The 25,614-nt window shown below is 42.2% G+C and overlaps 1 long non-coding RNA gene across 3 annotated transcripts; it reads right to left on the bottom strand.

Moving 5' to 3' along the window:
• Positions 1-1,945: 1,945 nt before the first annotated feature.
• Positions 1,946-9,507, bottom strand: LOC139827512 (uncharacterized). Of its 3 annotated transcripts, none has more exons than XR_011738156.1 (5): positions 9,347-9,507; positions 8,911-9,202; positions 7,398-8,482; positions 6,869-6,939; positions 1,946-3,351 (listed from the first exon to the last, which is right to left on the bottom strand). It is a non-coding gene; the product is annotated as an uncharacterized lncRNA (long non-coding RNA). The 3 variants fall into 3 exon arrangements; XR_011738157.1 differs by having other exon boundaries at positions 6,869-7,527; positions 8,215-8,482; XR_011738155.1 differs by having other exon boundaries at positions 6,869-8,482.
• Between the last annotated feature and the right edge of the window lie 16,107 nt (positions 9,508-25,614).

Here is a 25,614-nt window from a genome sequence, read left to right as displayed (position 1 = left end):
AGAGTAGCTTAGCAATAACATCTACCAACTCTCTCAGCACTTGTAGGTACATCCTATCAGGGCCCACAGATTTGTGGATGTCCAGGTTTCCTAAATGACCTCTAACCTGATCCTCCTCAACCAAGGGAAAGTCCTCCTTTCTCTGGACTTTCTTTCCTACCTCCAGGGCCAGGGATTCCTGAAGGTCAGACTTCACAGTAAAGACAGAAGCAAAGAAGGCATTCAGTATCTCTGCCTTCTCTGTATCACCCATCACCAGGGCACTCTCCTCATTCAGCAACAGAACATTTTGCTTAACCTTCCTTCTGTTGTTGATATACTTGAAGAAGCCATTCTTGTTGTCTTGAACATCCCTGGCCAGCTCTGCTTCCAAGTGGAGCTTACCCTTCCTTATCGCAGCCCTGCATACTCTAACAGCCTTCTTATATTCCTCCCAGGTGGTCTGTCCGTTTTTCTACATTACATAAACATCCTTCTTCCATCTGAGTTTTGACTGGAGTTCCCTACTCATCTATGCTGGCCTCTCACTCCCTTTACTTGATTTCTTCCTCATAGGAATACATTGATCTTGAGCTTGGAGGAAGTGATACTTGAATATTAGTCAGCTCTTTTGGACCCTCCTACCTTCTAGAGCCCTAACTCATGCAATTCTTCCAAGCAGGACCTTGAAAAGGCCAAAGTTCACCCTGCTGAAATCCGTGGTTTTAGTCCTACTTATTGTCCTGCTTCCTACACGCAAGATCCTGAATTCCAGCATCTCATGGTCACTGCAGCCAAGGCTGCCCCCAGCTGTGATATCTCCAACCAGTTCTTCTTAGTATGTTAGGACAATGTCCAGCAGCATGCCTCTTCTCTTTGGTTCCTCCACTATCTGTGTCAAAAAGTTGTCACTAATGATCTGTAGGAACCTCCTGGACTGTGCATGCTTAGCTGTGCTGCCCACCCAGCAGATGTCAGGGTGACTGAAGTCTCCCATGAGAATCAGGGCATGTGATCATGAGGCTTCTTCCCGGGCTCATTGTGCCCTGCTAGGCAGAGTTCAAGACATTTGAGTTGCTTTCTCACATAAAGTGAGCAACTCCTCTACCTCACCTTGACGTCTTTTCTGAAAAGTACATAGCCCTCCATGACAACATTCCAGTCATGCGAGCTGTCCTGCCACGTCTCCATAATAGTGATAAGATCATGGCCTTGTGAATGCACATAGATCTCTAATTCTTCCTGTTTATTCCCCATGCAACGCAAGTTGGTGTACAGACACTTCAGGGAAGTACTGAAGCATGTGGTTTTCTCATGAGGGGTGCAGAAAGATCTACTGCAGCCGTGTGTAGCCTTGAGGTGGCTGGCCCTCTTGGTTCTCATCTTGGGAGGCTCTTATTGGTCTGGCATGGCCCGCAGTTGGATGTGATTGTGTGAACATCACCACTTTGGACTCCATGCCCCAAACTCATCAGTTTAGAGCCTGTTTCATCTCGCCCCTCTATGCTTTCCCTTGACCTACTGTCTTCAGTCAGTCAGGGGGAGGGTAATGGACTCCCTTGGTCTTGGTTACTTAGTGATGGCCTTTCATTATCTCAGGGAGGCTAGAGCTTGATCCCACAAGTCTATCTGCCTCCCTGATACTGAACACAACCCTTTTAGGCAAAAAGAAATTCCAGTTAAAGTGATAGCAAATCTGACTGAAAAGGATCTTTGAGATTTAATTCATCACTTGTTTCACAACTCAGGATATCCTGAACTTCATTTGTTCTCTGAGTCACCTCTTATAAACACACTATGTAGTTTTTAATTCTCCAAAAGCTACTGGGTGGCTGAAAAATCGCATCTGTTACTTAGAAGTGTCACTTCAGTAGCTTCAAAAAAAAAAAAAAGAAAAAGAGTCCCAGACTGTTTCCTATCTCCAAAGTTATTACAGTATATGTAGGCTCTTTTGTCAATTTATTTACTTTATTGAAAATGGTGAGGGGAGCCACAAGACAGGACAGGCATTGCCATTTTACATGAAACACACAACTAACTTTTGTTGAAGCACAATGCATGTTTGAGGGCAATTTTAATTATTACTTCCTGTCCACTTCAACAGACGTAGAATCTTCTATCCTTTCATGTTTTTACAGTTGAGGTAGAATCACAGAACATCCTGAGTTGGAAGGGACCCACAAGGATTATCAAGTCCAACTGGTGTCCCTGCACAGGACAACCCCACAGTTCACACCATGTGTCGGAGGGTGTTGTCCAGTCTCTTCTTGAACATTGTCAGGCTTGGGGCCATGACACCTCCCTGGGGAGCCTGTTCCAGTGCTCCAACACCCTCTGGCTGAAGAACATTCCCCTAATGTCCAACCTAAACCTCCCCTGGCACATCTTCCTGCCATTCGCTCAGGTTCTATCATTGATTGCCAGAGAGAAGAGATCAGAGCCCAGTCTGTATGTACAGCCATGGTTGCCATGTCCCAGGTGCAAAATCCAGCACTTGCCCTTGTTGAACTTCATGTGTTTGGTGATTGCCCAGTTCTCCATTTTGTCCAGATCCCTCTGCAGGGCCTCTCTGCCCTTGAGAGCGTCAACAGTTCCTCCCGATTTTGTGTCATTGGTGAACTTACTAAGTATTTCCTCAAGCCCTGTGTTCAAGTAATTTATGAAGACATTGAAGACTACTGTCTGTAAGATGGATCCTTGCAGAACCCCGCTAGTGACTGGTTGTCAGCCCAACATAACCCCAGTTACTAGAACCCTTTGAGCCCGGCCCATCAGCCAATTGCTCACCCACTGCATTGTGTTTACCCAGCTGTGTGCTGGACATCTTGTCCAGGAGGATAGTGTGAGAGACAATATCAAAGGCTTTCCTGAAATCCATAAAGATGACATCGACGGCCTTCCCTTGGTCAACTAGGAGGCTAATCTTGTCATAAAAGGAAATTAGTTTGTTAAGCAGCTTTTAACCTCACAAACCCATGCTGGCTGGGATCAATGACTGCGTTGTCATTCAGGTGTTCTTCAGTAACTCCCAGGATAATCTTCTCCACTATTTTGCCGGGCACAGAAGTGAGGCTGACAGGTCTGTAGTTGCCAGGGTCATCCCTGTTGCCCTTCTTGTAGGTTGAGACAACGTTTGCCAGCTTCCAGTCAACTGGGATCTCTCCAGATTCCCAGGAGCATTGAAAAAAATCACATAGAGCTCTTTAAGCACCTTTAGATGAATCCTATCAGGCCTCATTGATTGTAGGGATTTATCTAGAGTAGCAAATCCCATACAAGTTCCGGATTGACTGGGAGTTTATTGTTCACGCAGCCATGTTCTCTAACCAAGGGCTATAGGCCAACCCCCAAGTCCATCTTTGGTGTTGAAGACTGAGGCAAAGAAAGCATTAAATATCTCAGCTTTGTTTACATCCTTGTTAATAAGGTGACCACACTCATCAAGTAATGAGGCAATATCATTTCTAGTTTGCCTTTTGCTAGTAACATATTTTAGAAACCCTTTTTTATTGTCCTTCACAGTACTGGCCAGCTTCAATTCTAATAATAAGACAAGGGTTATTCCCAGGAAACAAATACAAGCATTGATTGAAAGCAGATGTCTAGAGAGCAAAAGGAACACTCCTTGAAAACAAAAGGTAGGGGAATATTCCCAGAAAACAAGAATTGGAAAACATTCCCAAGAAGCAGAAAGGAACTATTTGTAGAAAGTAGATGAGGTAATAGCTTCTGAAAAGCAGAAGGAATTTTCTTAGAAAGCAGAGAAACATTGTTCTGAGACAGGTGAGACAGATAATTGCTAGAAATCTGAATGCTGGATGTTCCTAGCAAGTAGCTAGGAGATATTTCTGGAAACACAAAGGGGACATTGATAGAAAGTAGAGGTGAGATATTCATAGAAAGCCGAGGTGTGATATTCATAGAAAAGCAAATTAGTTGCAGAAAGACAGGGAATACAGGCAGAAAACAGAGGGACTTTACTCCTGGTAAACAGTGACGAAGTGATAGCTAGATCATAAACAGGAGATTCTTCAAAGAAACCAGAGGGGGGAATGTTCCTTGAAAACTGAGAAGAGATGGTCACGGAAAGCAAAGGCAGACTACTCCTACACCGCCCTAGGGTGGAGATATCCCTAGAAAGCAGAGGGAGAATATATCTAGAAAGTAAATGGGAGGACAGACTGTATTCCTGGAGAACAGAAGAGAGATTTTTTGAGAGAAGAAGAAAAATAATGCTAGGAAGTAATGGGAAATTAAACTAAGAAAACAGAAACAGATTATTTCAAGAGCACGGAGAGACTTTTTTTTTTTTTTTAAGAAGTGAAGGACCATTATTTCTAGAGAGCAAAAGGACACATAATCCTAAAGAACAAAGTGAAGTTATGCACCAGAGCAAATGCAGGATATTCCCAGAAGCAAAATGCAGGAAGCAGGATATTCCTAGAAAACACATAGGAGGTTATTAGTCCTATGAGGCATTCCAGGAAGGAGATGGGGAAATATTCCGAAAAAGTGATGCCTAGAAATTAGAGAAATATCTATTTCTAAAAATAGTTGTTTCTGAAAAGCGCATGGGTTTGTTCCTAGAAAGCAAAGGGGAGAACAGCCTTGAAAAGGAAAAGAGAGGATATTCCCAGAAAGAAGAGGGTTAACATACCTAGAGGGCAGATAAGGCACACTATTCGAAAGCAGAAGGGGTATATTCCTGGGAAAAAAAGTTCCTTGAAACTAAAATCAAGCAATATTCCAAAACAGCAAATGGGACATTTTGCTAGCAAACAAAGCCACTTGTGGTAGAGAAGGAACATTGCTAGTGAGCTGAGGAGGTAAACCTTTCAGTACTTAAAACTGCCTATAAGCATAATATGGACAAAGTTCTTAATGAGGTCTGCTATGACAGGACAAGGGGTGATGGTTTTAAACTAAAGGAGGAGAGGTTCAGGCCAGACATGAGGAAGAAATGTTTTACAATGAGGGTGTTGAAACACTGACTCAGGTTGCCCAGAGACGTGGTAGGTGCCCCATCCCTGGAGACATTGAAGGCCAGGCTGGACGGGGCTCTGAGGAACCTGATCTGGTTGAAGATGTTCCAGCTCATTGCAGAGGGGTTGGACTAGATGACCTTTGAAGGTCCCTACTGACCTAAACTATTCTATGATAAAAGCATAACTATTAAATGTCTAGAAAACAAGAAGGGGAGGTGGGGGTATATTCCCAGAAATCAAGAGGCAGGGGACTTGCCCAGAGAACAAATAGAGGATAGATCTCAAAAGCCAAAAGGGAATGTTCCCAGGAATCAAAAGGGGACATATTCAGGGAAAGGAGAGACTACAGTGCTCTTTGAAAGCAGAAGGTAGCCATTCCCAGAAAGCAACTGTTGGGAAAGTAATATTAGAAAGCAGGAGGATATTGAAAAAAAAAAAAAAAACCAACACACACAAAAAGGAACACCCTCAAAAATCCTCTAGAAAGTAAAAAATTGGAAGGAGGATTCCTAGAAAACAGACGATTTCTAGAAAAACTCTAAGATGGCATTCCTAAAAAACATGCACAATTTATACAATTCCAAAAGGGAGTATTGCCAGAAAGTGTGCAGTATTCAGAGACTGCATTAAGTAAAAACATTCATAGAAACCACAGAAAATTCCTAGGAAGCATTCCAAGGGGGTCTCTAAATGTTAGGGAGAAGTTCCTTATAAAAACGTGGACATTTCCTAGGAAACGTACACACACATACTTTGGGTGCCAGAGCTCCCAGAAAGTGTGTGTGTGGGAAGGATGCTACAAAATGTTGGGGATTCCTAGAAAGCAAACGGGAGAGAATCCTAGAAAGCATTAAGAGATTCTCAGAAAACTTGGAAAGACCCAAGGAAGCATTAAGGGGAAATCCTGGAAAGCTTTTGGCGGCAGTTCCTAGAAAATGTAGGATTAATAGAAAACCTTGAGAAGGGGATTCCTTGGAAAGATATATACCAGAAAAAGTACCAATTCCTAGGAAGGGATCTGGAGGATTCTTAGGAAACTTTTGGGAAACATTCCTACCAAGTGTAGAAAAGTCCCAGGAAGTGTTAAGGGGCAAATTCTAGAAAGTGAAAGAGATGTTTTCTAGAAAACAAAACAGGTGCATCCACAAAAATTATGGAAAGTTCCTAGAAAGCAAGAGACATGCAACATCTCGGAAATTAAACTGTCAGAGTCAATGTCAATGATTCCTACAGGCACATCACAGAAGCCCTAGAAAACATGAAATATTCCTAGAAAGCATCAAGAAGCAGTGCTAAAGCACCAGAGGAGGATTCTGAGAAAGAAAAAGCAAGAGTTCCTACAAATTGTGAAAAATTCCTAGAAATCAAAAAAGCAGGGGGAGAATCCTGGGGAAAAAAACAAAACAGATAGGAGTCCTAGAAAGCATTAAAGGGTGAATCCTAAAAAAAAAAAAAAAAAAAAAAAAAAAAAAAAAACCCAAGCAGTTCCTAGAAAGCAAATATGGGAGGGTTTTGGGAGGGTTTGTAGAGTAGAAAATGGAAGGGGTTGTGGTCTTAAAAGAGAGCACAATCAGGGCAAGCCTCCCTTAATGCTTTCTAGAAGGTATTATGAGAAACCATTCTTGATTTTGAAGGCAAGGCAAACAATCAAGCTGCAGGACAGGGGGGTTTTTTCACACTAGATGTGTCTCTCGGCTGGACTCATCCCAGAGAGATGACTTCTGAAGAGTGTATTTGAAAAAATAATGAACAGAAAACAGCTCAAGCTTAATCTTTGACCTGTGAAAATCACTGAGCCTTGGAGAAGTTGAGGGTTGAACAGAAAGTTCAGCGCTTGAATCCAGCTCTAAAGATAAAAAGTCACACATAGCAGAATATGAGAAGTTCACCATAAGACATTTTACCTTCGCCAACAATTTCATCTTGAACAATTGTGTGGGCTTATCTCCAGAAAATGGTAGCACACATACAAACTCTGGGGAAATTAAAAAAAGAGCAGATTTTTATCAGAAAGTCAGAATGTATACACAGAGGGTTGCCCATGTTATTTTTGAAGTCTTATCTGTGTGCCTGTAAGGGATTACTCAGCAGTCCTCTGTTTTAACATGAGGTAATTTCTTCTTAGAGCCTGTTCCATCTATTAATCTTTATATTTTATGTAAACCACTACTCCAAGATGAAACAGAGCAAAGTAGCTACGACCACTTTTATCACTAAATGGAAAACAGATAGAAGAAGAATATGTGATTCCTCACTGTCTGGGGAGAAGTTATTAATCAAATAGCCAAACCTTCCAACCTTTGATGTGAGTAAGGCAACACCCCCAGTTTCCAAAGCATCACAAGGCTTTGGTGCTAGTCTAGTACACTGATATACCTCCCATGAACATGAACTACAGTTTTGTCACAAAACCTCCATTTTCTGTTTCATTACCTGCCTTTGCCTCTATTTACACAGTGGCTGACTTCTTTCCAAAGGAAATGAACTCTTCTGAGCCAGGATTTGACTCTCCCATCTTCTTCCTCCTACACTTCTGCTTTATTTCAGGAATCAGTTCCATGTTCTATATTCAAAGAAGACTACATATAAACGCCACATGTTTATTCATCACCATACCCTGTCAATCTTTCAGACATTATGACAGACTGACAAGGCAAAAAAGTGCATTTCTGAATCCAGCTGAATGCTCCTGCCTCAGGCAGCACATGGGGAATTGGTCACAGCCTTTGCTAGAGCACGAGGACATCAGGAATGAAAATTTTTTAAATTGCCTAATTTTCATTCGCATCTTCGGTTTGCAGCACTGGAAAGCAAAATGGCTTGTAAGAAAGCACAGTTTTAGATGGGATTTAGCAAATAGATATGATATCACAGCATAGCATCATATTAACTATCTCAGTCTGAGAAATTCAAGCAGCACATCTTAAAGTGAGGTTAGTGCTGGTGAATATGAAGTAACTGAGTCTACCTCAGGCAGGAGAGGCCTGCCAAGAATCCAAAAAAAGCTACATTACGTGCTGAGTGCAAAGAGGGTATGTTGTTCCACGGCAGATCAGCATTTTAAAAACCAAATTTTTGCAATAGCTGCAAACAGGTAACTGAGCAATTGCATCCTTTACAGCACCAAACCCCCAACATCCCGAATTGAAGTGAAAATTAAAAAGCCCACTATATCTCATGCTAGACATATAACACAAGCAGGGAAAATGTGGATTAGCCTTGTTTGGCAACACTAGATATTAAGGTTCACCTTTGTCACGGAGGCACCCCAAGGCTAGTTTAAGGGACAACAGGGTCCAAAACAACTTTTGTTAAACTGGTGAGAAACAGGGTTTTAGCACTCCAAAAGTGACTTAAATACAGGTTTGGCTATCAGTTGAGAAAAATTATTAAGGGGCAGCAACTAATACAACAGGCGGTCCACGGAGTGCATGCACGTGGCTTCACCAAAACAATGCCGGAGTCGTCTCTGAGTCCCGGAGGAGTACACACTTGCCTCAACACGGTGCGGGATTATTCTTAAAGAGATAGACATAGTCGTAGTGAGTACAGGAAGTGTACACTCGTGATTCTGCGAGGGTTAAGTTACTTACATGTGCAAATGTGCACAGAATATTACACGTGCTTATGTAGAAGCACGGGAGGAAAACACACTCGCGACTGTGCGAGGAAATAATTTATACACGTGCTCATATTGAGCACGGACAGTTACATGTGCAAATGTGCACGGAAAGTACTCATGCTTGTATTAAGCATGGACAGTTACACGTGCAAATGTGCACGGAAAGTACTCGTGCTTGTATTAAGCACGGAAAGTTACACGTGCTTATGTGGAAGCACGGGAGGAAAATACACCCGCGATTATGCGAGGATTAATTTTACACGTGCTCGTATTGAGCACGAAAAGTATAAATATACTCGCAATCCTGCGAGAAGTTTTACTCACACACGTGGCGGCAAGACAAGCGGAGTCTCCATCCCGGGGAGAGGGGCTCTTGGCGGCAGCATCTCGCTCGTGCTCCAAGAGACCGGCGACAATGGGCGGAGTCTCGACGAGAGTCCCGTTTTTTATGTTGGCTGATGAGATCTGACTGTAAGCATTCCAGAAGCTTCTCTGCACCCCCACACTGGCTGTGAAGTGCCCCTGAAGCCTCCAAACATCCCCCACACTGGCCGCAGGTGCCCAGCGGCTCACTGGCTTGGCACTCCCTTCTCCTAATGGCCCTGGCCAGGGTGCTCTGAGGCCAAACAAAAAAAGCTGTTAGCCTCAAGTAGCAGAGAGAGAGGGAGATGTGCCTACTCCTTCCATACTGAAGGAGGGAGGGGGAGAGAGGGGGGTTTGCATCCTGCCACAACCTTGAACACCTTCTCCCAGCCCTTACATTGCTCCTTCCCAGGTTGCACCTCAGCAAGAGATGTCTTCTCATCCATCTTCTTTTCCCTTGCTCAGGCAGGTTACTGGCATGCAGAGAGCCTAATCCCTGCCAACACCTCCCTGCCTGGTAGCTGTCTACCCAGAAATATCTCTGTACCTCATTGCACACAGTCCTTTGATACTTGCCCTTATGTCCTTTGATCCTTACCTTTATGGAGAAATCCTATTAACTTGGTCATTCATTTCTGATGTCACTGGTTCACTTCAATACAAAAGCCTAAACTGTGATGGTTGATTGGTTTGCCATTAGAGGTGCCTGACAGTGGTTTGGATGAGGCAGTCAGGGCTCCTCTGCGCCTGCCCTGGCAGTGTTTTCTCCAGGTGATAAAGTGGTTCAACATGTTGGGGTAGGCAACAATATGTGCCAAAGCCAGAGGACACTGGCACAGAGTTTCAGGTTATGTAATAAAACTGTGATGTACAGCTTGTTTGCACTTTGCACGCTATGTACGTAGGAGTATCCTTTGGGAAATTATAATTAAAAAAATAAAACCACAAAAACACCACACCACACACACAAACAAAAAATCCCAAAACATACCCAAACAAGCAAAGGAGTGGTAGAGAGAAGACCACCAAGCAAGCAGGCCACTCACCAGAGCAGCAGCTTTAGTCCATCGTATGTAAAACACTGTCATAGCTAAAAACGGGTTCAAATTCAGGGGAGCCTATACTAAAATATTTTTTCAGCTGATTGGTGATCCTGTGATACTGACCACCCGTGGATCTTTATCCCAGCATGTGCTTGGGAAGGAGCCTGTTCTCATCATTAAATCTACACACAGGGCAAAATACACATTATTCACTTTAAAGGAGAAGAAACCCACTTACCTGCTCCCCTTACAAACCGAACTTGATCAGTCATTTAAGGAACTGCCTTACCTCTCTGGTACCGTTTTCCATTTTTCAGCATTCATGCCTCTCCTAGAACCTCCAAGCAAAGGTGCAGTGTTAGGATCAACTGTATCTGTGCTAGGGGTGTCTTCTGACACTAACAGTATGAGGCAGCATCTTTTCAGGAGTTCCCTGAGAAATGCTGCGGGGTAGCGTGCGGGAGGTAGCACAATGTGTAGCATGGCTATTCCATACCTGACACTGCGCTGCTGCTGCTCACGCTGGCTTCAGGCTCAGCACGACAGCCCAATGCCCAAATCCTGTCTGGTGTGGGTCACACAGAGATCAACTAACTGCCCATGTTTATTTACTTGCTAAAAATGACTTTTTGCTGGCTTTTGTTATATCACTGTCATAAATAGTACCAGAGGAAAAAACCTGTAAATTCTAACAAATATGTGACGCACTTTAGCTAAAGGCAGTTCCATATGCATCTTTACAATTCGCTGCTGTGACAACAAACCCCGTTTTTTTACGCAGACATTCAGTTTAACACTGTGTAACTCCTGCTGCTGCAATAAAGGAGTCATTTAGAGAAAGATTAAAGCAATCTGGTTTTAAAAAACAGAAAGAAAACTGGCAAGAAGGGGGTGGGGGGTACACCTTAAAGACATCCATTAATTATCCCAAAAGCCTCCCATTAGCAGAACAGAAAATAATATATTTGGTCAGCATCTGTCTTTCAGGTGTTGCACACTTTCCATGAAAGAGGGCTCCTGTAGCTTTTCTTGTTCACTTCTTTACTGACTCACTAATAAATTACCCTATGACAGCCTAGGCGGGCTTCACTGCCTGCTCCCCTTGTTTGTATAACCTCTCTACCTTGGAGACAGAATACAGAATATTGGCAGTTCTACTCTTTGTGCAAGAGAACTATAATTTACTTATATTTTCAAAGTAAATATTGCAATTATGAATGGTGTTTTAGAGGAGTAAACATGAGCGGTATGCTTAAGTGTTTACACTAGATCATGCTTTATGGTTTTTCTCGTGGATAAACTGGTAGCACACTGGTAGCACTGCTAAAGTGATAATGGGAATAGTGGTTACTCAAGCAAAAAGGGAAAAAAAAGGAAATTATTGTGCTGCAAACTGCTGGATCAGTACAGTATCACTTACCAAAGTGGCTACAGATTAACCCATAATTGTCCTTTGTCACAGGACTTAGTTTGAGAGAAAATGCAAAGGCTGCACTATTTGGTGATGAAGAAGCTGATCTGTAATAGCCCAGCAACACTCAGCTTCTTCTACACATCTACCACTTTCCACAGCTTGCATAAGCGCTGAATGTGCCAGTTAAGCTCCTAAGCTAAAGTCAGCACAAAGCAGGTTCTAGGTATTTACGCATTACGAGGACTCTTCAAGAGATTCTGTAAAGGCCACCTGGATATCTTTTAAAAATACTTGTTGTTTTTATTCTTTGTTGTAGGTGGAATGATTAAACATCAGTTTAACCTCAGAAAGCATCTTTTGTGGTACTTACTTCACCTACCCCAGCTGCTCCATTTCAAAACCAGAAATAGTTGGCTTTAACAGGCAATATATTGGCTAACATCACCTTCACAATAGCTAGCATAGGAGATTTGAGTTCTCACCACACAGGACGTGAGACCTTGGTTGTGAGAGAGGGCCTAAATCCTATTACATTTAAATGAAATTTTGAAAATAAGTATTATGAAACCAATATGAAATTATTGCATGTAGTAGACAAATTGGTTTTATCTGCAAAGACCAAATTCCTGCTTGATTTTTTTTTTTTTAATCTCCATTTCTACTTCAGCCAGAGCAGAAGTATAGGAATATTCTCATAAAAGTGATAACCTCTTCAACCCTGAACAAGAGAAGTACAACAAAGGACCTTTCACAAAGTTGTTGGTTTGGGTTTAGTTGCTGTTGGGTTTGTTTTGTTTTGGTTTTTTGTTGTTTTTGTTTGTGTTTTGTTCTGCTTTTAAAGGATAATGAAGTATGACATTTGTTTCTACAGCTGTAGAATTAGTGCTTTAAAGAAAATGTTTCCTCAGAAAGCCACAAACTCTACATACCACATTCATTTTTAAGTATATTGTAGCCAGATTTCAGAAAGGACAGACTACCAAGTAACTATAAACTGAAAAGACAAGCTGGTATCAAGCTGAATAGTTCAAACAAAATTTGTAACTTGAGAAATGCAAGAATTATTTCAACAAAATAATTACCTTTAACACACCACATTGAATAGGCGATCTCTAGAAAAAAATTTCAGCAAAAGATGCTGAAAACTGAAAATTGTCATATGCTAATTTCTCACTGGTAATAGGCCATCCTTGAAAGATAAATAAATTCAGTTCCACTCAAATAAGAACCTTATCAGCTTCAAGCAAAGATCTGCAGCTTTTTCAGCTGTATATGGCCGTGGACAGTGATGGCAGTGACACAAGCAACAGGATGACACCCCAACTCTTCCGATGAGTATCAGGAATGAGTAAGGGAAGACTTTTTTATTTGTGTTCCCTGAGACTACTGTACCTAAAAACTAAAGCTACAGGCATTCAGGAAAACAAAACAACTTAATCAACAGCAGTTCTCCAGTGCAATAATGCAAGTGCAGGGAAAATCCATCCAAAAACCATCATCATAGCCATGCAGCACAGTGTTCAGCATGAGCTGCAAAAAACATTCAAGGTAAATATCCAACCAGCCTGCCCAGAGCTTCATGTTGCCAAGTCCAGACTGCAATGAGCACTTCAAAAGCTAGCTTAAAACCATGCTACATACATCTGAGTTGTCATGAAGCTTTAGAGGTCTCCACATGCTTTCTAGTTACCAAATGGTTCGTTCAGGGTGGGATCACTGGTTCCATAGAAACGGGGAGCTAGAACAGCAGAAGAGGAAGAATGTTATGTGTGTTTTGCTCACAGTTTGTATTAGGCTGGAACTTTCTTCTTGGGCTGGGTAGCATAGATATTTCCAAGATTAATTCATCAAACACCCTCCACCAGCAGTGAGGCGTCAGCAAGAGGTTTGGGAAAGGCAGTAGACAAGAAAATAAAGCAGTGGGCACCTTATTGAACATCACAATTTTACACTGATTTTTATTGCCACATGGCTCAGATCAGGACGGATGCCTTTCAGACTTACAGAAGAAACCACTCACACCACCTCACCTACTAAACTACAGGTTCACACCCTGGCTCTGAACAGCATATCAATCACTCTTTCCCTGCAGTGCAACAGGGAATGGGAGAAAAAGTGTCCATTCATACAGACCTCTGGATGAGGAGCTTTAAATAAAGCCATCTTGTAAGGCTAAAACCAAAGAACAAGCCCAAAGACCATAACTTCTGTGTGCATGCTTATACATTCTATATACTATATAATATTACATACTATCTAATTATATTAATATTATACTATGTAAATAATATTATACACTATATAATTAGTATGCAGAAGCTATAAGCATGTATACAAAGACGTTATGTCCTTAGAGGCTCATCAAAAATAGCAATATAGCTCAGTTTTGGAGGGTGAGTGAACAAAGTGCTGATGTGAGAGGAATAAGGAAATAAAAAAAAAAAAAAGAACAATGCAGAGTGAGGCAGAATCTCAGTAAATGGCTCTCACAGTGACCAAAAGATGGGAAGCCAACAAAATCTCAGCAGGAGTTAAGGAACCATCAAGCCCAGGATAGACCTGAAAAATGCCCTGGAAAGACTATGAGCAGTCAAAATGATGAGCTCCTGATGGCTGTCTCTTTATTTGTCTGTCTCTGAAGACCAGCCAAGCCCACAACAAGCTCCATGCAGCTGTGGGAGACCCAGAGGGGTCATCCTTCTCCCTGAGGTAGCTGGAATAATGTCTCCAGCTCCTAAGATGATGCTAAGTGACATCCATCTCAAATGTTTACTGCAAAAAGTGCAAGGTATAGGAGGTGTCAACTCAATGTAGAATGTTGAGGAGGCTGTTCCATGCAAAGAACAATTATAAGGAATCGTTGAGGGAAAAAATGTTCAGCAGTTTTTTCCCAAATTTTCTCTATTTTACTTTCTAGCAATTTAGAGGAGGTATCTTGTTCTCTGCTATACAGCAGGCTCCATTTCCCCCGAGAGACTCTCCCCAGTGATTTCATCCATGCTACAATCAAAGTGAACCATTTACACCCTGGATATAACAAGATGGGCAGCTTGTGAAAGCAAGAGACTCCATAGGTTTGGTGGAATTTCTCTGGCTAAATGAACAAGCTGCACAAGAAGTCAGCCAGCTAGGAATATAAAGCAACACTTCAATAATTGCTTCAAGTACTGTAATAATTAGTAATTCGCAAGGAAAAAGTTTGCAAAGAAAAATACAGTGCTGAGAGAATGACACTATCTGCTTTTCTAACAATTACATGTTCTTTGAAAATATCAGATATATGCAATGAATGTGCCTGAAATAAAGGAATAGTAGTTTCAGAGTCAAGAAATTACTCCAAAACTGATGGCTCGGTGAGATAAAATGATTGTTCAAAAAGAATAAATAGGTAAATAGAATACTCATGACTATCTAATAGCTATAGACTTCTAGGCAGGCCTGTAAGTAGTTTGCTCTTGTTTTTATGCTTAAAAGACAAAAAAGTATGAATGTTTTAACATGTAAGTGAACAAAGCAGAATTTTGTGCTCTTCTGTTACATATTGCTTTCCAGTAATGAATGACAAATTAGCCTGCCAAGTATAAAAATCACCTGTTTTCAGCAAGAAACCTCTGCCTCTGTCATACAGAGCAGTATGCTGTGGCTCTTTGAGAAGGAAGTAGAGCTGATGTGCAGCAGTGAGGAAAAATGCTGAGAGCCACAACCAAACCACCCTCACAAGCACTACCATCTTTATTACGTGCGTCAGCTATCTGTAAGAGAGAAGACTGAACACAGAGTTATGAAAACAGTAAATAGGCCTATTAAGGATTTATTTAAAAGGCATATCCTGCTGGGACAGATGCAAGAGCTGCACAGCCCAACCATCCTGGCTCAGCTGGCTTCCCAAGACCAGTTCCCTGGTAAAAGCCATTGTGCAGAAAGTGCTGAGATACGCCCCAGCTGGGTTTCTGCCCCTTTTGCTTGGGAGCTGCTCTAACACTGAGGCTCATCTCCTTGATACCCACCTGAGCACTGCTGCAGCTGTGGTGCAACCACCCCTGTGCCCAAGCAGGTACGCTACTGAACTGGTCTCCATCCTGTGGACCTGGCTTCCCAGCTTGGGCTTGCCTCATCACCAGTGATTTCCCCAGCAATCTGGACTTTCGATGGCTGCTCCTAGGTCTGCCCTGTTTGGTTTGCAGCCTGCACTGGACTTCCAGGTCACCTGCCCTTGCAGACCAGCCCATCCTTGCTGCTCTCAGGCACAAGACGCTGCCGAGACACACCAAAGAATATGCTTCCCCTGCTTACCCCGGGGTTTTGCATGATGTGACTGTACAGTAGCAGCAGCGATCACTCCCCACAGCAACCAAAACAGCTTCAATATCCCAGCTGCAGCCCTGCAAACATCCTGCCCCACACATTCAGTACACAAAGAAATCCAAGAAGCAAGTGGCTTGCTCCAATAGAAGAGCACCCTCCTTGCACATAGAGATACAGTCAGATGATGACATTTTTCTTTGTCCTCTGCTCAGGCAGGATCAAACCCTAAATCTGCTAAAAAGAAAATAACCAAATACAAGCTCCACAGATAAGCCTATTACATTCTTAGGCAGCAGCTGGGAGAGTTAACCTCTGAAATCACCTTCATCTCTTTGATAGAGAGGTGACATATAGGCTGCCAAGTCATCACAAACATCGTAACTGCAGAAGTATTGCATGCAAAGAGACAGCATTTCTGAGTTAAACAGGTTTGCAGTGAGCCCAACTACAAATACAGAGTATGCGTGGCATCATTTAAAATTCCTTCCCCTACAGCTGTTCCAGTTCGGTTCTTTTCTACTGTTATTTCTTTCCTCCTGTATTCATTTGTTAGTGCAGATGAAGGTCAGGGGAGACCAATTCAACACAAGCTGACCAGAATTTCAGAGCTACAGATACAACCAAGACATCAGACCTGAAGGACATCATCCACTTTCCACTTGGAATATGTGTTAGACCCCAAAAAACAAACCAGATGGTGGTCTACTCCTTTCTGAACACATTTTGTTCATCACAGAGTCTATTTCAAGCAACACTGTATGTCACCTGTCAGACTAAATGCAGATGAGTCTTCCCAGATTTCAAATTCAAATTGATTGTGTCCACTCATCTAAACTTCACACAGCAGCAGCCTACCAAGGATGAACAGGCAAATGAATCCTATATCTCCCTGTCCCTTTTCTGCTTGCCTGCTACCCACCTCTCCCCTGTTCCTCTCAGCTCTTTGATCTGCCACAGGGTATAAGTTTTCCACTGCTTATAACTGCTTGGTGAGCGGGGAGTTGCATCTCTGGGCTCTTAGTGGGGAAAAAAAGACACAAGGAGCAGCTGGTTTTGGGAGCAGGAGCTCACATCAGCAGGCAAGAGATGCAGCTTATCAGGCACCCTGCCATGTTTTGCTCAGCACATCACACACACTGAACTCAACACAGGGCTTCCCACTGAGCTCAGCAAGCTCTGGGCAAGACCATGCTTCCCATCTCCCAGCCCAGGAAACCTTCTCCACCTCTTCCATAGAGAACAGATCAAGTGAGCAATAAGAAATAGCCCAAAGTAGCTGCATCAACAGAATATTATATTGATGCTTTTAAAAAACAAACAAACAAAACACAAACAAATCACTACATATCACTTAGACCAGCCTAAATGAGTTTAAGCATTCTTGCTCAGAATCAGACTTCTTTAAGGACTCTTTTTTCCCCCTACAGAGAGTCTAATATCTTGCAAATTATGAGGGAAAGCAGATACAGCCCTAGTAGACATTTGTTTTTCTTTCCCTGTGAGGACTTTTTTTTTTTCTTTTTGCAGACTGCAGCTAAGGTTCCCAGATGAAAGAAAACCTTTTCTCCACCTGCTCTACAATGCCCTGACGGTATCAGTCATTCACTTGAAATGTGCACCTGGCAACCAGGGGTTCCCATCAGCCCAGGAAACATATCCCACAGTGCACAGGTCTCCAAGGGAGGCATCACATTGAAGCAGATGCTGTATTTAGAAGCTACATCCTTGGCAGCTGGTATTGTGAATATTCCTTAGCAATTCAGACAATGTATCTACCTGCTCACCTGTGACAGGCTGACCTAAAAGCAACTCAAATATTGATCCAGCTGGGACAGAGATGTGTCACCTTATTTAACACCCTCATAATCCTCTGCTAGAGGGGTCAGAGTTGAAAAACTTTCTGCAGGAAGTTGCAGTATTTGTGGCAACCTGCAGCAGTCACGGAAGGAAGAACAACACCGCCAAAGTGGGAAGTTTGGTCAGGAGGCTGTTTGTGTTTATGTGGCTGCAGTGATGTTGAAAAATGGCACCTCTGGACATAGTGCCCTTACAACAGCTCGTTTGGTCTGAGAGGGTCAGAGACCTCTGTGTTGGCATGCAGCACACAAGGGCATCAGAAAGGCTATACCATAGACTGTATCGACTAGGAGTTCAAACATTGCAAGGGGACCAGCGAGATTACAAAAGAAGGTTGCCCAAATAAGACAAAGCAACTGCTTCTTATAATCTGTTCTCAGTATTTAGTTCACAGTTCTTTGATATGAAAGGTTTCCCAGGAGCCTCAGAATATCCCGTAGGGGTGGAAAATGTGGTAGCCACACATAGCATTTAAGCACCTCTTAAGCTGATCTGGAATTCAGTTTGGCACTTAAGTACCTAGTTAAACCCGAACCTGAATATCATCCACGCTTCTGCAACTTTCCCAAACTATTCCCTGTGTCCACCACTTCATTCCTTCACCAGCTGTTTCACAGTTTTTCAACATCACTCCCCAAAAGCCATGTAAACACAGAAAAAGGTAAACCTGGTCAGCTCTTTCCACCCAACACCTGGCAGCTCAGGCTCCCAAATCCATCTTGTTGTTTGACCCAGAGCCCTCACTCCTCTCTCCAGGACGTTTCCTACCTACTGCCTCTGACCCAGCTCCAGACGCTTTAGCCATCATCTCCCACCTTCTACCCAAACTTTTGACCAGAGCAAAGCTGCCTCTCACCTGTGAAATAGCTATCATGAGCTAGGCTTCCACCTTGCCTCGTCAATTTATCTAAAATTCTGTGCACCTGCCATTCAGATAGTGTTCCTCCTTTTGCAAAGCTCCTTCAGCGTCCCAAAGCCCTGCAAAAACACAGGTGTCAGCGAATCAGGAAATGTGGTGTTATGACACAGGAAGAAAAAAAAACTGCTGGACAATCACAGACACATGAGATGCCATTCTGTGTACTCCACATCATCTGAAAAACTGCCATCATTTCCTGTTGTGCTGTCACCAGGACACAGACTGGTGTCCTAGCACAGTTTGTGTATAAATAGTGGATACACAAAAGTTTGTCCCTTTAGATCATTTTAAATCCTACATTTAGATCTCTGGCAAATGCCGGCCTCCCACTGCCATTAACATCTGTGTGGCTTACCCCCATTTCCCTCTACCCTTCCCTCCAAAAAAAAAAAAAAATCAACCTTTGGAGGGCTTGGACTATCTGATCTTGAAAATTATCTGAATTAGCTTGAATTATTCTGCATTGAATTACATTTTGAAACATCAGAACAGCAATAATATTTCTGAGCACATTGCTCCCATCAGTTTACTTGAATACATTAGTTTTGAAAATACGATTCACAATAGGTTCACTTAGCTTTCATGAGGGACCATAAAGCAAAGGCTGAGGTATACCAAGGGCAACATGTGTACATCCTTAAAATCAAAGATTTTTTTATGTCAAAGAAACCTTTAGTTAATCTGTTTCTCTACAAGCAAAGCAACTTGAGTTATTGCCTGACTTCTTTCAAGAAGAAAAGATAATTGACAGAATTATATAAATGACAAGCTGAATTACTAATCAGAGCTGGCATAAGAACAGATAAAACTGCAGTTGGAAGCCCAGGTTAAGGTTAAATAAAACTTATAATTAATTACAAATTTCACACATGACAGACATGTATTTAGCTCCATTTGGGGTTTGATAGTTTCGGTTATAAATGTAGACAAACTACATTAAATTAATATTATTAAAATACAGAGCTGTCGATGTCTATACCATTAACAAGAACAGATCTACGAATGAAGTTTCAGCCCGAATGAACCTGAAATTCAGGACATTTCCATCTCTATATTTGCTTCTACCTAGTCTGATTTACAAGAGGCTACATGGCCTAGCACCTACTATGATATGAAACAATAACATTAAATAGCATGAAAAAAAACTAACACCCTCCTGTTGCCTCCTCTGCAATTACTCAATGGCACAGAGAAACACCTCCAGTAGGACTCACTCATCACTTTAACCCCTCTGTACCTACCTAGATGAGAAGATATCCTTGATGGTCCCTATTAACACTTTTCAGAAGTATGGAGAACATGGCGATTCTGCACCTTCCAAAGTTGCTAGGAGAGACTCAAGAGTTTGAGAGCACAGGGAATGTGCAGCTTTGGTGAGCATTGTCAGGGAGGGAGGACAGGGAAAGGTTAAGTCACAGAGGATGGAGAAGGGCACCTCTGAGTGCAGGCTGAATTAACTCTAAATCTAAGAGGGAAGATTTTATTCAAGAAAAATTGACAGTAATTACCAGCTTAATCCTCATATCCAGCTGTACATCCAGTAAGGTGGGTCCTTCAGCCTGGTGTTTCTGCTGGAAGACTGATTAAAAAGGCTAATACTGGTATCTCTATCAGTATCATTAGTGCACAGAGTTAAAATAAACAGAACCTGCCTGAAGTACTAGAAATAGGGTGTTGCCTTGTTTCACATTTATTTCACAATCTGAAGAGCTATTTTTTATAAAAAGCCACTCAAATCCAGGAGCACAGTATAAGCAACCAGACAGTCACATTACATGCAGAGCATGCGATCAAGTAATGTGATGTTTTAAAGTAAGAATTAGATAAGCTATTTCACCATTGCAATCTGCCTCAAAGCTGGGGTTCATGAGGAGCTGAAGCCATGTCAACACCACAGACATACAGCTGTGGCACCTGACCAAGAACTCACAACCAGAGCATCGCTACCTCCATATTCTCGGTGTGCTCTTCCCTCATTAGCCAGAGTGAGGCATCAGATGCATTCGCCCACCTCGTGGTTCAGCGCCTAATTGCTTCAGCACATGCCATGGCATGTCATCCCCTCTGCTGAGACTCAGAAGACCACAGAACTGTTTTGGTAGCTGTTTAGTACATTACTTGACAGCTACACAGTTAAGCAACTGTTTTTCTTGCTCATGAGCAAAAGAGTTGTCAGAGTGAGATTTGCCCTGTTTTTTAACTGGCACTGGCTTAAATTTTACTCTTTTCCTGTGTTATGTCTCTAATTCACATCTCCTTCACAGGGGTAGCAAACCCCACATAAACATTATCCATGGTGAATGTGGAGTCATACTGATCATCAAAAATATGTTTCAAGAATTCAGCGTGGCGTGAGGCAGCTCAGGGTTCCCAGTCTGTGAAAGCTTGCCACCACATCTCGTACAAGAACAACCTCTCACAGTGTTGTGCTCTGAGAAACCAGAGTGCGAGCTGCTGTGCCAACAACAACAAGGCTCATTAAAGGCAATTCTGATGGCTATTTTAGTATAATTGCATCCTGGAAGAGAGAGTACCTTTGGAGTCTCCTGACTGGATGCTGACACAGCCTTAAGCAGGAACAGCAAGATTTACTGCAATTTGTCTGATCATGTCAATAGAGGGAATAAGCAAAGATATGACTAATTAAAATGGTAGAAATTAGTACCTACTAATTTTGGTAAACATTTGCTGATTCCTTACCTGTCATCACCTGCTAACGTTGGATGCCTTAGCCATAGGTTGACTATACCTTTTCATTTTGAACTGAATTTTTCTCTTTGCAAACCAAGCAATGAAACAGCCCACAGAGCATTTCCTTTTATCTCTCACATGCATGCAACACTTGAAAAGCAATACATTGTGTAAAGCAGAGTCATTCAAAGGAACAGTCATCTATGGCATTGGCTGCCAGCCCTCATTCTAGTCCCATCACAATCAGTCCAAAAGGAGTTTAACCAACAAAAAAGAATAGATGCAGAAAAATAAACAAATGAAAGTAGCTGAGAGGGACAAGCACAAGCAAGCTCTGAAATTAGTAGCTGGGTGAAGAAGTCTCAAGGAACTTGGGCTAAATGAAAACAATTTAGTTCAACCAAAAATTGTTAAGCATTTGCCAGGCAACTTCTTGCAAAACCAGGACAAAACTGGAGCTTTCCAAAGTTATTTGACAGAAAAAACAAAGCCCTTTTCTATAGATAATAGGGATGAATAGTGAGGGATGGGACAGGGTAAATGACACCACATACCAGGACTATTCTGATTTCCCTTATTCTCCCATTCTCTGACATAAACCCACACACAAACAAAACAAACAAAAAACCCAAACAAACAAACAAACAAACAAAGCTATATTCATAGAGGGCTTGTCAACATTTTCTTCCAAGGAAATGATTACCCAGGCATATTTACTTCTCTCTCCCTCAGCAAAGAGGCTCTGATTCAATGGACTAAACATCTAAGGAGCATCTCGTGTATGACTATGCTGACTCTAGGGCAAAACAGATCAGGCAATCTGTCATTCAAAATTACTTCTTGTGCTGGTTTGACTGAAAAGGAGCTAATTTTCCTTCATACAGTTAGAAACCTTTCTTTTTCATAGCTAGCATGGTCATTGTCTGAATTTAGTTTGAGAACAAGAGACAACACCCCAGGACAGCATTAATATTTTCAATTGCTCTGTTCTGAGAGCCAAAGATGTTCTGAGTGCTCTGCCCACAGGTGTGAGGCATCAAGGAAGGGGGGCATGGATGGGGCAGAGCTTGACTGACATCCAGACTGATCAATAAGAGTATTCCATTTCATTAACATCATGCTTTGTATTTAAGAAGAGCCAGGATCTTCCGGTTTCTCTCTTCTCTCATGCTCTCTTTGTCGGAGCTGGGACAGAGACCTGTTCAGGGGAGTTCTATTCAGAACTTGCTTTAGTTTGGCTTTTCCCATCCTGTTGTTTTGCAGAGGCCTGTCGGCCTTTCTGCCTTTTTCCTCTTTTCTCTTTCCAAGATCAGCTGCTAGGACCAGGTGCTGCTTCCTGGGACTGGCTGGTTTGTGCAAACAGAGTTCATGAGGAATTGCACTGAGTATCTTTTATTTTATATTCTATTTTATATATTTATTTACTAGTAGTGTATTAGCATTTTGTTATTCTTTTTAAACTGTGCTTATGTCAATCCAAGTTTCTCCCTTTCGATTCTCTCCCCTACTAGGGGCAAGGGGATGGACTGAGCAAGCAGCTATTATGGTTATATTGCTAGCTTGGGTTAAACCACAACATTCGTGTTAGATTATTTCAGTCTATTAATATTAGCACTGTCTGTCTTCAAGCTAAGCCAGAAATCAAACTAAAATATACTATATCCAGTGGTCTAGGTGTCTTGAAAGCATTAGAGTTACAGTCTAAGTAAACAGTATGCAGACTGATCAAATACATATAGAGCACACACCAAAATAAAGGACATATTAACTTGGGTGAATAGTACTTTTGTCAAAATAACTTCTACAAATTTACACAAGTCTAAGTGGTGTTTATCCAAGAGGCCAAAATAGCTCCCAAGTTACCACCGTACTCTACCATTTCCCAGATTAATTTAAATTAAAGCACGTACAACTGTTGATCAATGTCGGTGGTACATTACCAATTCCAAACAGAGCCCTTCATGACTATGGAGGTATTGTTGAATTCTTAGGGACTATTTACCCCGCATGTCAAGTATGGATGTGACACTGAATCAGAGTGCCCCATGCATCCCTGCATCCCAAAACCCACAGCATAACCATGCTGCTGAGAGTTTCATGATAGCATCAGCTAAGACTAGTTTATTTTATACCATGTGCTCATCTTTGGATCTTTGCTGCTTCTGCTGCACATTTTTTCTGCTCCCTGTTTTTGCAGCATACATCTCCCCTTCAACAGCAACATTGGCACTTATTTCCTGCTTCACAAATTGGGAATGCCCTTGTAAAATTTTAGAATGTCACAAAGATTCAGCAGATATTTACTGGGGAGCTGAAAATAAGCAGTAACCCGTCTGGCAGGACTATGTATAAAGGACAGCAAGAAGCAACACTTTACCAGTTGCTGAAAATAGCTGACAAACCAAAAAAATAAGCTAGCAATAATCTGCAAGAGCCATTCGAGAACTGACCAAAACCACTCATGTTCATTGTTTGTGGGAACAGCATCCCAAAATTCCTTTCTTTTCATTGCCTTTGAGTTTTCTTCTTAATCCTTCCCTCCAGAACCACCTGCACAAGCTCTAGCCTTTTGAACTCAGCCTGCAACCTGCTAACACAGCAATTAGTTTAAACCCCAAGAGCAGTAGGCGGAAACCAGTAACTATTTGTAGAAGAGATTATATTGTACTGATGATAAACAAAATGTCTTTGTTCCATCCTTGCCTGTGCTTTTTTCTTTGGAATATGGATGACCCAAATAATTATCTATTCCATTAGACTCCACAAAGGCGAATCCATTGCTCTGGTTCGAAACATGCATGCAAAATAACCTAGAATTGTTAACTGCAGCTTGTAATTGCAAACAATAAATCAAAGAGCAAGAAGCAGTACAAAATATACCCACTGTAATCACTAGCCAAATTAACACTTCTACAATGAGTACACCCCGCTTTTTCCACTCGACTTCAAACACTATTTCCTCTCCTACCCATATCCCTAGATTCCGAGATTCACTTTGCTCATAATCCAATTTCTTTCACACAGCTTCATGTGGAGTCTCTTTTCCTACCTAATCTCAGCGCTTACCATGCTGATACTGTGACAGCCATGGAATTAGGTGGCTGCAGTCAGCACCTGACCCATGGGAGGTAGGTGAGGTGGTACCTGGGACTCAACCAGCAAGACCTACATGGACCCCATGCAAGAAGAGTTTGTGTCTATTTAGCTATTTTTAAATAATTGTCTTTTCTTAAATGCAATCAGAAAATCAATCACAAATAATTGACCTAATGAAAACATTTCCCTACACACATGTATATATACACACACTGTGTAACTAAACAGTGTCAGAGCCCAGAGTCTACAAGCAGGCCCCAAATCACCCTGATCATCCCCACCTGGGAACCCAAATCAAACCTTTGCCCACAGTACACAAGCTCTGGATAAGCTCAGGCTGCAGCCCTAGTCCTCACCTGAGCTATGTTGTTTTCTGTCTTCATCCCTGTCTCCTGCATAGACCTCAGACCTACAATGTAGTCATCCATCTCCTCCTCCCTACCCCGTCCCTGTCCCTACCTCCTGCTGCCAGTGCCCTGAATGGACCACAATGTGGCTCATCTCCTTGCCTTGTCCAGGGCTGCTGGACCCTACTACCAGCTCCCTTCTCTACCCATGCTGCTCAGATCCTGTGGGGTTGCACCCTGGCCAGGGCAGGTGCTGGGGTCTCCTTTGACTCCCAGCTTATCTGCTGCCTAAGGTAGCAGCTCCCTCACAGGCAGAGCCACAGAGGAGTGCCTCAAAGTCAGAGATTAACTTTCCAGAAAGTTGTATTGCCTTTGCAGAAGAAAAACATCCTCAGATTTCACAGCTCCTACAGAGATTATAACCACCTGCTTTAAAAATCTTAGTTCAACTCTTTTAGATACTCAGGACTATTCACCTGCACTTAAATCTAAGCCTAACTTCAGAAAGTAAATTAATCTCTCCCTGGCAAAAGATAGGAAGCCAAAATGATAATTTTTGCCCCTTAATTTAAATTTAAAAAATATTTATTTCAATTACCCAATCACCTGAGCTTAACCATAGTTTTTTGCAGATTTAATTGGGCAAAGTCAGAAGGAGGCTAAATGAGGCACAGCTATTAGCAAGACATCTCCCACAAGCACAAAGGAAAAGACATGGTCAGCCATTGAAAATGTAAGTGGTGAGAACTTAACACATCAGTGACCAAAACACGACTCAGTTTCTCCGTTTTCTATGAGGTATAAGTATCTACAAAGCTCATGATGAGAACTGGTCTGTTGGAAGGCTGATCTTTGCGTAAGCACAAGTTCAGGTGTATTTGGGTTGCTACCTACTACAGTTCTGACAGGAAAACTAATTATGGAAGACAGGGATAAAAGGCAAAAGTGGGTGGATCTTGCATTGTAGGTGACACACAGCACCTGCTTTCCAAG

Source organism: Patagioenas fasciata, chromosome 3 (assembly GCF_037038585.1).
Source record: "Patagioenas fasciata isolate bPatFas1 chromosome 3, bPatFas1.hap1, whole genome shotgun sequence".
Classification (NCBI taxonomy): Eukaryota; Metazoa; Chordata; class Aves; order Columbiformes; family Columbidae; genus Patagioenas; species Patagioenas fasciata.
The sequence above is the reverse complement of the archived record's forward strand: the minus strand, read 5'-3'. Positions and strand labels throughout refer to the sequence as shown.